The sequence below is a fragment of the Schistocerca nitens genome, chromosome 1, assembly GCF_023898315.1.
Source record: "Schistocerca nitens isolate TAMUIC-IGC-003100 chromosome 1, iqSchNite1.1, whole genome shotgun sequence".
In the NCBI taxonomy this organism is placed as follows: Eukaryota; Metazoa; Arthropoda; class Insecta; order Orthoptera; family Acrididae; genus Schistocerca; species Schistocerca nitens.
Genome location: NC_064614.1, coordinates 427637289 through 427650793, shown reverse-complemented (window position 1 = coordinate 427650793; position 13505 = coordinate 427637289). Strand labels below are relative to the sequence as shown.

Here is a 13505-nt window from a genome sequence, read left to right as displayed (position 1 = left end):
AGAGGGAAACATTCCACGTGGGAAAAATATATCTAAAAACAAAGATGATGTGACTTACCAAACAAAAGTGCTGGCAGTCGATAGACACACAAACGAACACAAACATACACACAAAATTCAAGCTTTCACAACAAACGGTTGCTTCATCAGGAAAGAGGGAAGAAGAGGGAAAGATGAAAGGATGTAAGGATGTGGGTTTTAAGGGAGAAGGTAAGGAGTCATTCCAATCCCGGGAGTGGAAAGACTTACCTTAGGAGGAAAAAAGGACAGGTACACACACACACACACACACACACACACACACACACACACACACATGTATGTGAATTTTTTGTGTATGTTTGTGTTTGTTTGTGTGTCTATCGACCTGCCAGCCCTTTTGTTTGGTAAGTCACATCACCTTTGTTTTTAGATATAATATTTTATACATGTTCACATGTATACATGGTTTAAGTGGTAACTGTTCACAATGTACCACTGTGGTGTATGTGGAATAAAGATGAAAAATTTGATAAAGGGCACTTCTATCAAGGTGGGAAATAGCCACAAATTGACCAACAAAAGCAACCTAAGCTACAGTGCTAGTGTGCCCCACAAGATATCAGATAAAATTGCCCACAAATATTAAAAACATGTTCTTGCACTTACAAAATGTGAAACAGACTTTCATGTAAATTTTGCCCCAAAATACTATGCATTATAATGGCATGAATTTAATAATAAGTTTTGTATGTCTGGCCATTTTACTACAAAACTACTGTGCTTATAAGGGTTAAGTCTAGATCAAATTATAACTGCAGTTAGTTTTTACATAATGTTTACAGAAGTCTTTTCTTTCATTACCCTCACAGGAAAGTTTGACTTGATAATAGTAATGAAACAGCCAACTAAGGTGGTGGCATAAGGGAATGAAAGGATATTGAAAATATCAAATTGTTTAGCTTGACTTCCCCTATAGCACTGTGTATGTTGTAAACAATCATAGTTTACACCCTGTATATGTAATTCAATGATATAACAATTTCATAGATGTGAGAGTACATTATGTAGTACAAATCTGTTTTTCCTCATATTTCTGTGGTGGGTTGAATATGCCTTACTCAAACTTTTATGCTTCTCTTAACATTGACATGCTTCAAGATGGGATACACTAGATTGTGCACTGGCCTTTCTGAAGAAGTGAATGAATTATAGTGGAATCAGTCTCCGTTTTGGGACATTTGCCAAAGTTTATTTAATTTATGCTGACAATAAAATATTGCTGCCTGAAATGATTTTTAGTAGCAAAGAATTTACTATGTTCTAACTAACGGCCAATGCATAAAGAGCCTTAGAACTCATCTAGAACTCCTGTTCCAGAGCTAAAAATCTGCATTGCTTAATGTGACAAAACTTATTTGATAATTGTATCTAGGTGGTTAATAAATACACAGTAACACTGAATAGTAACAGTGGTCTCATAAAATGGCAAAATGAAAATAAATTATCAATATCATAGCTTATCTAAAGTGAAATATATGTCTGGCCCTATGTGTTGGGTTCAAGGAAGCAGTGCTGTCATGAGACTGTGCAGGCAAACTGTTGAAATCCTCACCATATTCAACTGGAGCACCTCTGAGCCTCTGATGTGGTGTGAAAGCTCCACTTCTGGAAAGAACACTCCATGAATGTTACCACTACAGGGCACACACATTTCCTCTCTTCACAGTCCATTTCTTTAATTGCTTCATTGATTTGATATTTACTCCAAAAACTAAGAATCAATGCATAGGGTGGACTGGTGGCTGATATTCAGTCAGTCAATAAAGTGTCACAATATTGTAGCAACGTGTCTCAGGCCTTTGCATCATTAAAAACTAGTGGATGTGTATTACCATATTGAGTCCCACTACCAGAAATTTAACGGGATTTATTGTTATAACTTTGTTAGTATGAACTAGCTGTAGTGTTTTCTTATGTTGCAGTATATTGTTAGTTATGATTGTAGGTGGAAGCATAATATTAAGGACATCTTTTATGCCACAATTCCCTCCTTCCTTACTAAATCAAATCAAATAGCTAGAAAAAAAATCTTGCTCAATTGAAAAGCACTTCTGGGTTCCTCTGCATTAGCTTTCTGAAGATTTACCATTCAGAGTGGTGCTACTGATTGGATAAAATTCTTTTTGATCACATCATCTAAAAAAATGGAAACAGTGTTTGTTTCGCCTGAGTGGATTTTGGCATGCTACATTTACTTCAAACCAGTATTGCTTCCTTTGTATAGTACTTATTGTTTGTACATAACTTGTATCTCATCACGTTTTAGTCTGTTCAGATGTATGCTTGTGTGTGTATGGGTCACTGGTTTTATTTTCTACTTGGAGGGTTTTTTCCCTTCTTTTTTTCCCTTTGACACTAACAAGTCACTTTAATATTTTTATCTTATTACTCACTCTCTGTTATCAGGTGGGTTGTACTAATAGAACTTGTCATTACTTTCTTTTTACGAAAATGTTCACATTTGGTGCATGTTTTGATTCTTGTAGCATGTTTCACATGCCATACTTTGCATATGTTTATTTTGACACTTCAAGTTTGTTACTTTGCATCATAGTTCAGGATGTCCCTTCTTTCACCTGACAAGCAACTTAAATTTTGCTGTTTGACTTACTTCACGGTAGAAGCATATGTACTTACGTTTACTTCCTTGTATACAAAATGTCAATGTTAGTTATCAACTTGATTTAACACATTTTTTCGTCATTTCTGTTCCTTTCTGTGTATATGTTCATAAACGTATAATATCAGACTCTGACTGACTAGCATCTTTGCACTCTCAGGTTTATCCTTGGAGCATATGAGATCTTTGTCACTTTTCCAACATTTGTGTTTCTTCCACCATACTGGTTACATGGGACTTGTTTTATGTGTCTATTGTGAACATTGGTTTTATCATTATGTCAAGTGTTTTTTGTCACTTTTTAACCTTACGTAATATGTGCTCTGGCATGGTGTTCAGAAGAATGGAGGGATTTATACCACCATATGTTGTTTTTATAATGTTTGGTACCATGTTGCCGTACATGAGAAATTTGTTGTTAAGTGAATACAATTGACCCACATAAGTTATTATAAATTCTTATTTTTCTTTATGGTCAAATTTGTAAACTTCGTGTTTTGCGGGATTGATTGCTTCCAGACCACCTGATGATGACCAAATGTTGAAATTGAAATTGTGATGTAATAAAAAATAAAAGTTTTGATACAGCCAAAGCGGAATGATTACAGTCCCTCAACACACACTGCGGGATGCTTTATTATGACCCATAAAACATAAATACCTACCAGAATAGATGTAAACCATCAAACTTAGATTCCTTTATTTTTATATGCAAAAATGGTGTATTAAATATTGCAAGATTACTTGAAAGTGGGCAAATTAAAAAAATGAGATTTGTCATGTGTAAGTTACCATAGAAGCATCTAGAACTGACCTGCAGGTCTAGATTCAACCACTGTGTACCCTTGTGTTTATACCAACACAATTAGCTACTAGCCACCACTGTTGGCTTCTAGCTGAGTAATAAGGTCTACCCTTTGACTTTGCAATGAAGCATGGAACATATTGTGTTGATGATTTCTAACTCTGTTGCCAACAACAAAAAAGTAGTGTGTCTAACTTTTCTCAGCTGAGCCCTTTCAAACTGCACTAAAATACAAAATAATGTTTCTAAGATTTTCAGCTTAGCAAAATATCACAACAAAAATATTTTTTCATGTTATTGAAAGTAGTCACAGATTGAAATGGTAATCCAGTACAGGATCAACAAGGCAGAACAGCTGTTCTGGCAGAACAGTAGCACTGGTTACTGATTTCGTTCTGCGGCAAAAGTCATTGTTGTCATTAAGCCAAGACCAGGGGAGGGTGATTGCCTGAGCTCTTATCTTCCCGATCACTGATTGGTCCCTGTGTTTGGAGTATGGAAAGTGTGATCTTAGGTGCGAACAGTCACTTAAGGCTGGTGTGCTCCCCTCTGTGTGCCCCGCCCTCCCCCCCCCCCCCTCCGGAAGGAAGGAGTACACCATTAGAGATGCTGTCAGTCATGGGGGATTCCATCTAATAAATGGAAATGAAATGGGGCCAGAGACACAGCGAATCTCCCAGTTGCACCTGGATACCTTACGATGTTATGCGTAGGGGGAGGCCAGAACTTTTCTACAGTGAACCAGTTCATTATTTAGAAAGTTGTGGATACAGTTGCAGGTGCATTAAAGTCTTGCACTTGCTTGCTCAGTGCAACTTTGATTCTAGAGACACAGTGCTTTTCAAGCCCAAAAACGACTTAAAGCTACATTCTTCTGTGGATATGCTGTTCGTATAGAGGCTCATTGAACACTGGATTCTTCAGGTGGTGTCATATACACTCAACTACGTAATGTTATGATAGAGGGAGACATGCGACGTTATCTCGATCAGGGTGTAAACACAGTCCATCACGCTTCGAAGAAGGTGTATGCGGAATTAGTGCCCACCCGCATCCGTTTCCTAGCGTTTGAGCAAGTGGACCTTGGGCTATGAATTCATCATCAGACCCTACATACCGAACCCAATTTGTTGCTACCAGTGACTGTGTGTAACCACACTTGCATGTCCTGTAAAAACTTGGCCAAATGAGTAACTTGTGAAAGGGATGTTCATGAGGGAGATTGCAAACCTCCCTCAACATGCTGCTTCATCCCGTGAACCTTGATTAGTGAACTGCTCAGAAGATCCAGGTGAAGGAAAAGGTACCCATCAATGTTGCTCATTAAATGTTAGCTAGCCGAAAGCCTTGTATACCACTGTCTGGCAGTTACAGTACCGTTGTTATTACATCACGATCCATGAAAGATATGACTGTGCAAACTTGTGACTTCCAGTTCAATGCAACAGTTGTGAAATCGTGTCGTGCTGAGGTGATGTCACTACCTCTGCCCACTACAGTTGGTCAACACACCATAAAACCTTCACCCACACTGTTGAAGTCACTTGTGACATGACCAGAAGAATGGAAATTCAGAAAGGAATACTCCTGAAATGACTTTTAGTGCACCTCAAAGGCGTCTGGGTCCACATCTGACAAATGCGAAGGTACTAAGAAGTTGAAAAGACAAAAGTTCTTCCCCTTCTCCCACTCTGAGGTCCTCTGCAACAATGACACCGCACAACACCTCTGTGTGGCTGATCTACATTTCACAGGTGCTATTCACCAACAGATTCTGCAGTGTGGAGTCAGCTGACCTGACCCAGGGAGGTTACTGATACCTCTGAAGAAATAATGGAACAGGCTCCTCCAGCCTCAGAACCCTGTGGTAGTATGCAGCTGAAATCTGACAGGGTGATGGAACGCATGATCGATGGTTGGCTGGTATGGTAGCTTGAGTCTTAGAATTTGCTAACAAATGCACAATGTGGATTTCATAAGCAGTGCTCTACAGTTGATCATCTTGTTCCCCTGTCAACCCATATTATTAAAAAGTTTCTGCTGCAAGTGCCAGACTGTAGCTGTGTTTTTTGATTTGAAGAAGACTTAAGATATGTCGTAGGGTGGGCATTCTTTGAACAATGCACATGTGGGACTTCAGATCTGGCTTCCCCATTTTATCTGGGATTTTTTTAAAAGACAGGTTTTAAAGGTACGCGTGAGTTCGGTTTTGTTGAACACTTTTATTTAGGAGAACTAGGTGCCTCTGGCACTGTTGTGACGTACGGTGGTGGAAGAAGTTTCTGTCACTGCCCCTATGCCTTAGTTCTATTGCTCTTCTCTTCATCAAAACCACACAAGTCTTGGAGCTGATGTTCAATAGAAAACTCCGTTGGTCCTGCCACATCTGTTATCTGGTAGCACGCTGTACCTGATCTCTGAATATCTACATGTTTCAAACTGTACTTCTTGAGATGCAGATCAGAAAATCATCCTCCGCTTGTACCAATCCCTTGTCCAATCAAAAATGGACTATAGTTGTCTCGTTTACTCATTGGCATGACTGCCTATTTTATGCCATCTCAATGCAATCCACCATCGACACATTTGACTGGCCATGGGAAGTTTCTACACTATCCCGGTTATGAGTCTCTATCCACACGCTGCCAAACTACCACTGTCATACCGACTTAATCTTCTCCTTAGCAGACATGTGTACCATCTGTGCTGTATGCTCAACCACCCATCCTGTGCGCACTTTCTTGATAACTTCCTGAATGCCAGTACATAGTAAGTGCAGCATCTTTGCTGCCTCCTGTTTGGTTACTGCTTCAGAAGCTTAACCTCACATTATCTACCATGTTCCTGAAGGATGAGACCCCTTCATCACTTTGCCTGTGTGCAGAGGTTGGACTTAATTTTCTTCCAAGGAACACTAATGTAGACTTGACTTAAATCGCTGAAAGATTCTCAAACTTTGCACGCAATTTGCAGACAGCACCTTTGTCTACACTGATGGCTCTGAGACTGGCCATGGTGTTGAATGCACCTTTGTCATTAGCAATAAACATTTTAGATACTTTCTTCAAGAACAGTGCACCATTTTTGACTGCTGTGCTTTCTGTCCTCTATCGGGCCACCCAGTACATCGGACACCTCAGGCTTCTCAATTGTGTATTATGTTCAGATTCAGTTAGTGCCCTCCAGAGCCTCTGTGTGCTACACACATATTACTCCTAGAACTTGTTCAAGATTCCAGTTCAGATATACTGAGACAGTGAATGAGAGTCGTATTGACTATCACCAAATAGAAAGAAAACTAAGTATTCCTGTTTCTATGGATAAAAGGGAATTTTAAAATATGCTGTAAATTTCTAGAACTATGATATTACTTAGAAATTTTGCGGAGTTGTAAACCATGCTTATTATATTTATCAGGACTATTTTATTAGTTCATTAATAACTGATAATATTGTGCATGGGCTGATAAAATTTTATATCAGGGGATTAATGGAATATTTTCTATTAAATTTATGAGAATGAACCTTTATAATGTATGCACTTAACATTTTCCAATCCTAAAATTCCTTTTTAAAAAAATTAAAAAATGTTTAAATGCAAATAAATAACAAAATAATCCAGTATGGTGCTCAGTATCTACTGGAATGTGTGTGAATGTTAGTTTGTGTCTGCTTTTAATATGGTTGAGAACTGGGTTGAGTTGACTGATGCTTAAAGTATGTTTCATCAGTGACTGCGGATGTTAACAGAAACAAAGTAACAGGAAGCAATCCCTTAGTTGAGAGTTATATTATTTTCAGTGAAAATGCAGCTCACATTGTCTGTAAGTAGCATCAAAAATAGGAAAAAAGAGTGGTTGACACTAGAGGGGTTGATGGTAATAAAATTACTGTGCAGCAGAAAACACTAATTGAGAATGCTATGAACAAATGGAGGTAGTCACAATGGGCAACCCATGGTTATGAATGTATATATGGCATACTTGCAGGAATAAGCCCAGAATTCGTCCAAATATAAACTTAGGTGCTTTTTCCATTCTGCAGATGGCATATTCATCTGGCCCTATGGAAGAGGTAAACTCGGTGACTTCCTCATGCACCTATACCCTATACTCCCCAACATCAGATTTATTTACCCTATACTCCCCAACATCAGATTTATTTACCCTATACTCCCCAACATCAGATTAATTATGGAGACTGAAGCAGAGGAAGAGCACTGTTCTGAACATAGTGTCAAGTGTGAAGAGCAGATGGCATTTAAAGTCGCAGTGTATTTCAAAACGAACGCACACTGAGATGTATTAGCGTCCAGACAGCTGCCATCAACTTTTGCAGAGGAATGTGCTGCCAAAATATTAGTACACAGTGTGTGCGTGGCAGATTAGTATGCTCTATGCCAACCACTACAGTGCAACCTGTGGAGATGGACAAAGTTATGGAGAAAGAGGCAGTCACTGCTTTTATATTGCACACTGGTGTGCTATTAGGTAAACTCGCACATGTACTGAAAGAGCCCTGAGTAAGATCTGTCTTCTGCCCACCTAATATAACACGAGTGTAATTGAGGAAAGTGAAAGATTACATTTGTTTATGGAAGGTGTGGTATACCAGATTCTCTGCCAGTGAGGCAACACACATGTTGTGCAAATAATGTGCACCATCGAAAATTGCAGTGGAGAACACTAATGACCCACTCAGTTGATGTATCCCGACAAATCATCACTTGCATAACATTGTTTGTCTGAGGCAGTGGAAGAAGAATGATCCTGGACTTCAGCACCAGCGTGGAAATACTGGGACAATGTCATTAGAGGCCATCAAAGTATGTACCAGGAACAATCTCATGAACTGGGACTGCAACTGTAGTCCCAGAAAGAACCAGCACTTGATCTAATTACAAATACACTCAGCAAACTCACTGAGCTGGTGGAGAGAGCAGATTGAGTACCCAAATCCATGATACCCTAGCTGGGATGTCCTACTGGGAGTCGCCAACTGCAGATGCAGATGCTCTTGCTTCTTCAGCCACTTTCACGGGCTCTCAGGCATAGACTGCATACAGAGTAGCCCACAGGCAAAGGGGATACAAGACCTCCTGGGGTGAAAACATAGTGCGCCTGATAATAGGAAGAGGTCCGATCATGAAATATTGTGCCTGTTGGACACAATGAACTGGCAGTACATGCGTGGACTTCTAAACTTCTTTTTTTATTTCACATTTTTGAGAAGTGTTTTCTCATACGCTTTGTTTACCAACAATGCTTTCCAGTTTTTGGGTAATTTTGTCAAATTTTTGGACTGTCAGATGTTGTTGTTGTTGTCTTCAGTCCTGAGACTGGTTTGATGCAGCTCTCCGTGCTACTCTGTCCTGTGCAAGCTTCATCTCCCAGTACCTACTGCAACCTACATCCTTCTGAATCTGCTTGGTGTATTCATCTCTTGGCCTCCCTCTACGATTTTTACCCTCCACGCTGCCCTCCAATGCTAAATTCGTGATCTCTTGATGCCTCAGAACATGTCCTACCAACTGATCCCTTATTCTAGTCAAGTTGTGCCACAAACTCCTCTTCTCCCCCCAATTCTATTAAATACCTCCACATTAGTTGTGATCTACCCATCTAATCTTCAGCATTCTTCTGTAGCACCACATTTCAAAAGCTTCTATTCTCTTCTTGTCCAAACTATTTATCGTCCATGTTTCACTTCCATACATGGCTACACTCCATACAAATACTTTCAGAAACGACTTCCTGACACTTAAATCTATACTCGATGTTAACAAATTTCTCTTCTTCAGAGACGCTTTGCTTGCCATTGTCAATCTACATTTTATATCCTCTCTACTTTGACCATCATCAGTTATTTTGCTCCCCAAATAGCAAAACTCCTTTACTACTTTGAGTGTCTCATTTCCTAATCTAATTCCCTCAGCATCACCCGACTTAATTTGGCTACATTCCATTATCCTCATTTTGCTTTTGTTGATGTTCATCTTATATCCTCCTTATATCCTGTCAGATAATACATACATAATATAAGCGTGCGTGTGTGTGTGTGTGTGTGTGTGTGTGTGTGTGTGTGTGTGTGTTTTTTGTGCTGCACATCTCCTCCTATACCACTGGCCTGATTTCACCTAAACTTGGTAAATGTATCACTTGCTGTCTGGAAAGAACCACCCTTCCAGTCAAAGGTGTTAGGTTGGAGGTGGAAAACAAGTGTAGCCCAAGATGCGGGAATACCCAGATTTTTTCATCTAATATTTGAGAATGAGAGCACTTAGTGACTTGCAAAAACTTTTACACATAATTTCAAAACTTTACATAACTTTTCCTCACTGAAGACTCCCACACAATGATTAAAGGAAAAAAAGCGTTTCTCTTACCGCATTTTTGCTTATGGTACAGTAAAACTGCCGCATCAGGCACAATGCTGAACATACCCACAAAATTATATCGTTGCACAACACATAATTGAGGAGGTACAACTTAAAAAAAACGTTGAGCCATTGGAGGAGGTGGATAGAGAGTGTGGTTTGGAGGAGGTGGACAGAGAGGGAGGGGGGTTTTTCGGAGGAGGTGGAAAGGGAGGGAGGGAGGGAGAGGGGGGTTAATTGTTTATCATTTAGAAACAGCTGCCATTTTTGTTTCGGGCTGCAAGTGGGTTTTTGCATTTCAAGCATCTGCAGTTTTTTAAATTATTCAGTAATGGATTGCCCCCAGGCCTTTCAAATAAGAAGTCTTTAGTTCAACACACTGGACTACAAATTAAAACCATGGTCGCCTAGCTGAATGTATTCCTTGATATATTTTTAACGGTACAGTTAATGGTCACAGAATTTTTAAAAAATGCAATTTTTTAGCAGTATTTTTCCAATGAGGAGTAATTTCCCAGCCTGAAACTTTTTGTGCCTTTACACTAAATGGTATAGTTGCTTTCTATACAGTATCAATGGTGAGAAGCTTACATAAAAAAAAAAGTACACTCCTGGAAATTGAAATAAGAACACCGTGAATTCATTGTCCCAGGAAGGGGAAACTTTATTGACACATTCCTGGGGTCAGATACATCACATGATCACACTGACAGAACCACAGGCACATAGACACAGGCAACAGAGCTTGCACAATGTCGGCACTAGTACAGTGTATATCCACCTTTCGCAGCCATGCAGGCTGCTATTCTCCCATGGAGACGATCGTAGAGATGCTGGATGTAGTCCTGTGGAACGGCTTGCCATGCCATTTCCACCTGGCGCCTCAGTTGGACCAGCGTTCGTGCTGGACGTGCAGACCGCGTGAGACGACGCTTCATCCAGTCCCAAACATGCTCAATGGGGGACAGATCCGGAGATCTTGCTGGCCAGGGTAGTTGACTTACACCTTCTAGAGCACGTTGGGTGGCACGGGATACATGCGGACGTGCATTGTCCTGTTGGAACAGCAAGTTCCCTTGCCGGTCTAGGAATGGTAGAACGATGGGTTCGATGACGGTTTGGATGTACCGTGCACTATTCAGTGTCCCCTCGACGATCACCAGTGGTGTACGGCCAGTGTAGGAGATCGCTCCCCACACCATGATGCCGGGTGTTGGCCCTGTGTGCCTCGGTCGTATGCAGTCCTGATTGTGGCGCTCACCTGCACGGCGCCAAACACGCATACGACCATCATTGGCACAAAGGCAGAAGCGACTCTCATCGCTGAAGACGACACGTCTCCATTCGTCCCTCCATTCACGCCTGTCGCGACACCACTGGAGGCGGGCTGCACGATGTTGGGGCGTGAGCGGAAGACGGCCTAACGGTGTGCGGGACCGTAGCCCAGCTTCATGGAGACGGTTGCAAATGGTCCTTGCCGATACCCCAAGAGCAACAGTGTCCCTAATTTGCTGGGAAGTGGCGGTGCGGTCCCCTACGGCACTGCGTAGGATCCTACGGTCTTGGCGTGCATCCGTGCGTCGCTGCGGTCCGGTCCCAGGTCGACGGGCACGTGCACCTTCCGCCGACCACTGGCGACAACATCGATATACTGTGGAGACCTCACGCCCCACGTGTTGAGCAATTCGGCGGTACGTCCACCCGGCCTCCCGCATGCCCACTATACGCCCTCGCTCAAAGTCCGTCAACTGCACATACAGTTCACGTCCACGCTGTCGCGGCATGCTACCAGTGTTAAAGACCGCGATGGAGCTCCGTATGCCACGGCAAACTGGCTGACACTGACGGCGGCGGTGCACAAATGCTGCGCAGCTAGCGCCATTCGACGGCCAACACCGCGGTTCCTGGTGTGTCCGCTGTGCCGTGTGTGTGATCATTGCTTGTACAGCCCTCTCGCAGTGTCCGGAGCAAGTATGGTGGGTCTGACACACCGGTGTCAATGTGTTCTTTTTTCCATTTCCAGGAGTGTATTTTCAAAAATGGATTTTTTGAATTTTTTCATTCTTTGCCCAGCAATATCTTTGTTAGGGAACAAAAAAAAAATCTGATATCATAACAGTATATTAAGTGTGTAATTTTCAGACTTCAGAATAAATTTCGTCTTTGAGATTCAGTGGCAAGTTACCAAAAACACACACACAAAAAAACACATTTCTTAATATATGCCACATCTAGACTAATGTAATAGAGTATATCAATTACATAATTTAAATGCATGAAAAAACACATGAAATTAAAGTATGAATAGGTGTTGAAACAATCCTCTGTGTGTTGTCTCCCCCTTCCTCCAACAACTGTTCACTCACACTCAGTTAACAATGTGCTCTTGAAGTGTACTGTTTAATAATGGAGTCTCGAGGTCCTGGTGTTTGTATTAGTGAAACTTGCCATAAAAGAGTGAATGGAGTGTGTCCTAAAGACTCCACTTTAATTGAAGAGTACTCTGAAGAGGAATGTGTTGGTTTATGTAAGAGTTGTCTCAGAGGTCATCTCAGCTTGCAGATACCATGAAATTAAATATTTTAATTTCAGCACGTATTTGACCAGTCTTGCTTGGACCCTTTTCAGAAACATAAGAAGCCTATTACAAAAGGTCTGAGAGAAATAATGTTTGATCAGTGTTCTAAAAATAAAATCCCTTTTATCAATGTAATACTAGGAAAGTCATTGTGTCCAACATGTTATTCTGAGATCTTTGTCTTTAACAAAGAAAGGGTTGGTGATATTTAGATGAATTTTTCAACTCATCAGAGACTATAAAAAAGTGGACTTAGCTTGTGAAATCCTAGTATATGGCCTGCTACTAAAATTAGAAGACTCAGCACAGAAAATACTTTTTGCATTGAATGCAAAAATTTAGAAAGTGATAACTGCTATCAAAAGCAAAGTTGCACTAAACCAAATGGAAGTTCTAAAAATTCTCTGACCAAATATGATGGTTTGATGGAAAAGCTAAAAATTAAAGGTTGTCTTTCAAAGAAAGAGGATAAAGTTAAGATTTGTTACCAAATTGTTGGAGTCGAGCAAAAGTTAGTGATGAATTTAATATGTCAGAATGTTTGATTAAATTAACAATGTAATTAGTAAAAGAGCTGGGAATTTTACCTGCATTACAAAAGAAATATGCATCTAATTTCATAAATGAAAAGATGTCCAAAAAGGTTATTAGGTTTTATGAAGATGACAATAACCGACGTCTGATTCCTGGCAAAAAAGATTTTCTGTGAAAGAAAATTGTACTAAGATTCAGACACAAAAGAGGTTAATATTGTGTAATTTAAATGAACTATTCACTGAATTCAAAAAAGAAAATTCTGACAATAATATTGGAAGGTTAAAATTTTGCAAGTTGAGACTGTAATGGTGTATTGTTGCGGGGGCATCTGACACCTGTAATGTTTGCATTTGTTTCTATCACCATAATGTAAAGTTGATGATAGATGAGGCTAATCTTGTAGTTGACTATAAAGACCTTTTGGAAGTTGTGGTTTGCAGTATTGATAGTTACAATTGTATGATCATGGAAAAATGACAGGATTGTCCAAACAAGGTTTACTTGACATGTTGGAAGAATTGGAAGAAGACGATTTGCTGCCTGACAAT

General features: G+C 40.3%; 1 protein-coding gene across 2 annotated transcripts in view; it reads left to right on the top strand.

Annotated features, from left to right (window-relative positions):
- The window catches only part of LOC126250618 (F-box only protein 21-like), a 95818-nt gene that overhangs the window by 44199 nt on the left and 38114 nt on the right, over positions 1–13505 (top strand). The gene's annotated exons all lie outside the window — the stretch shown is intronic.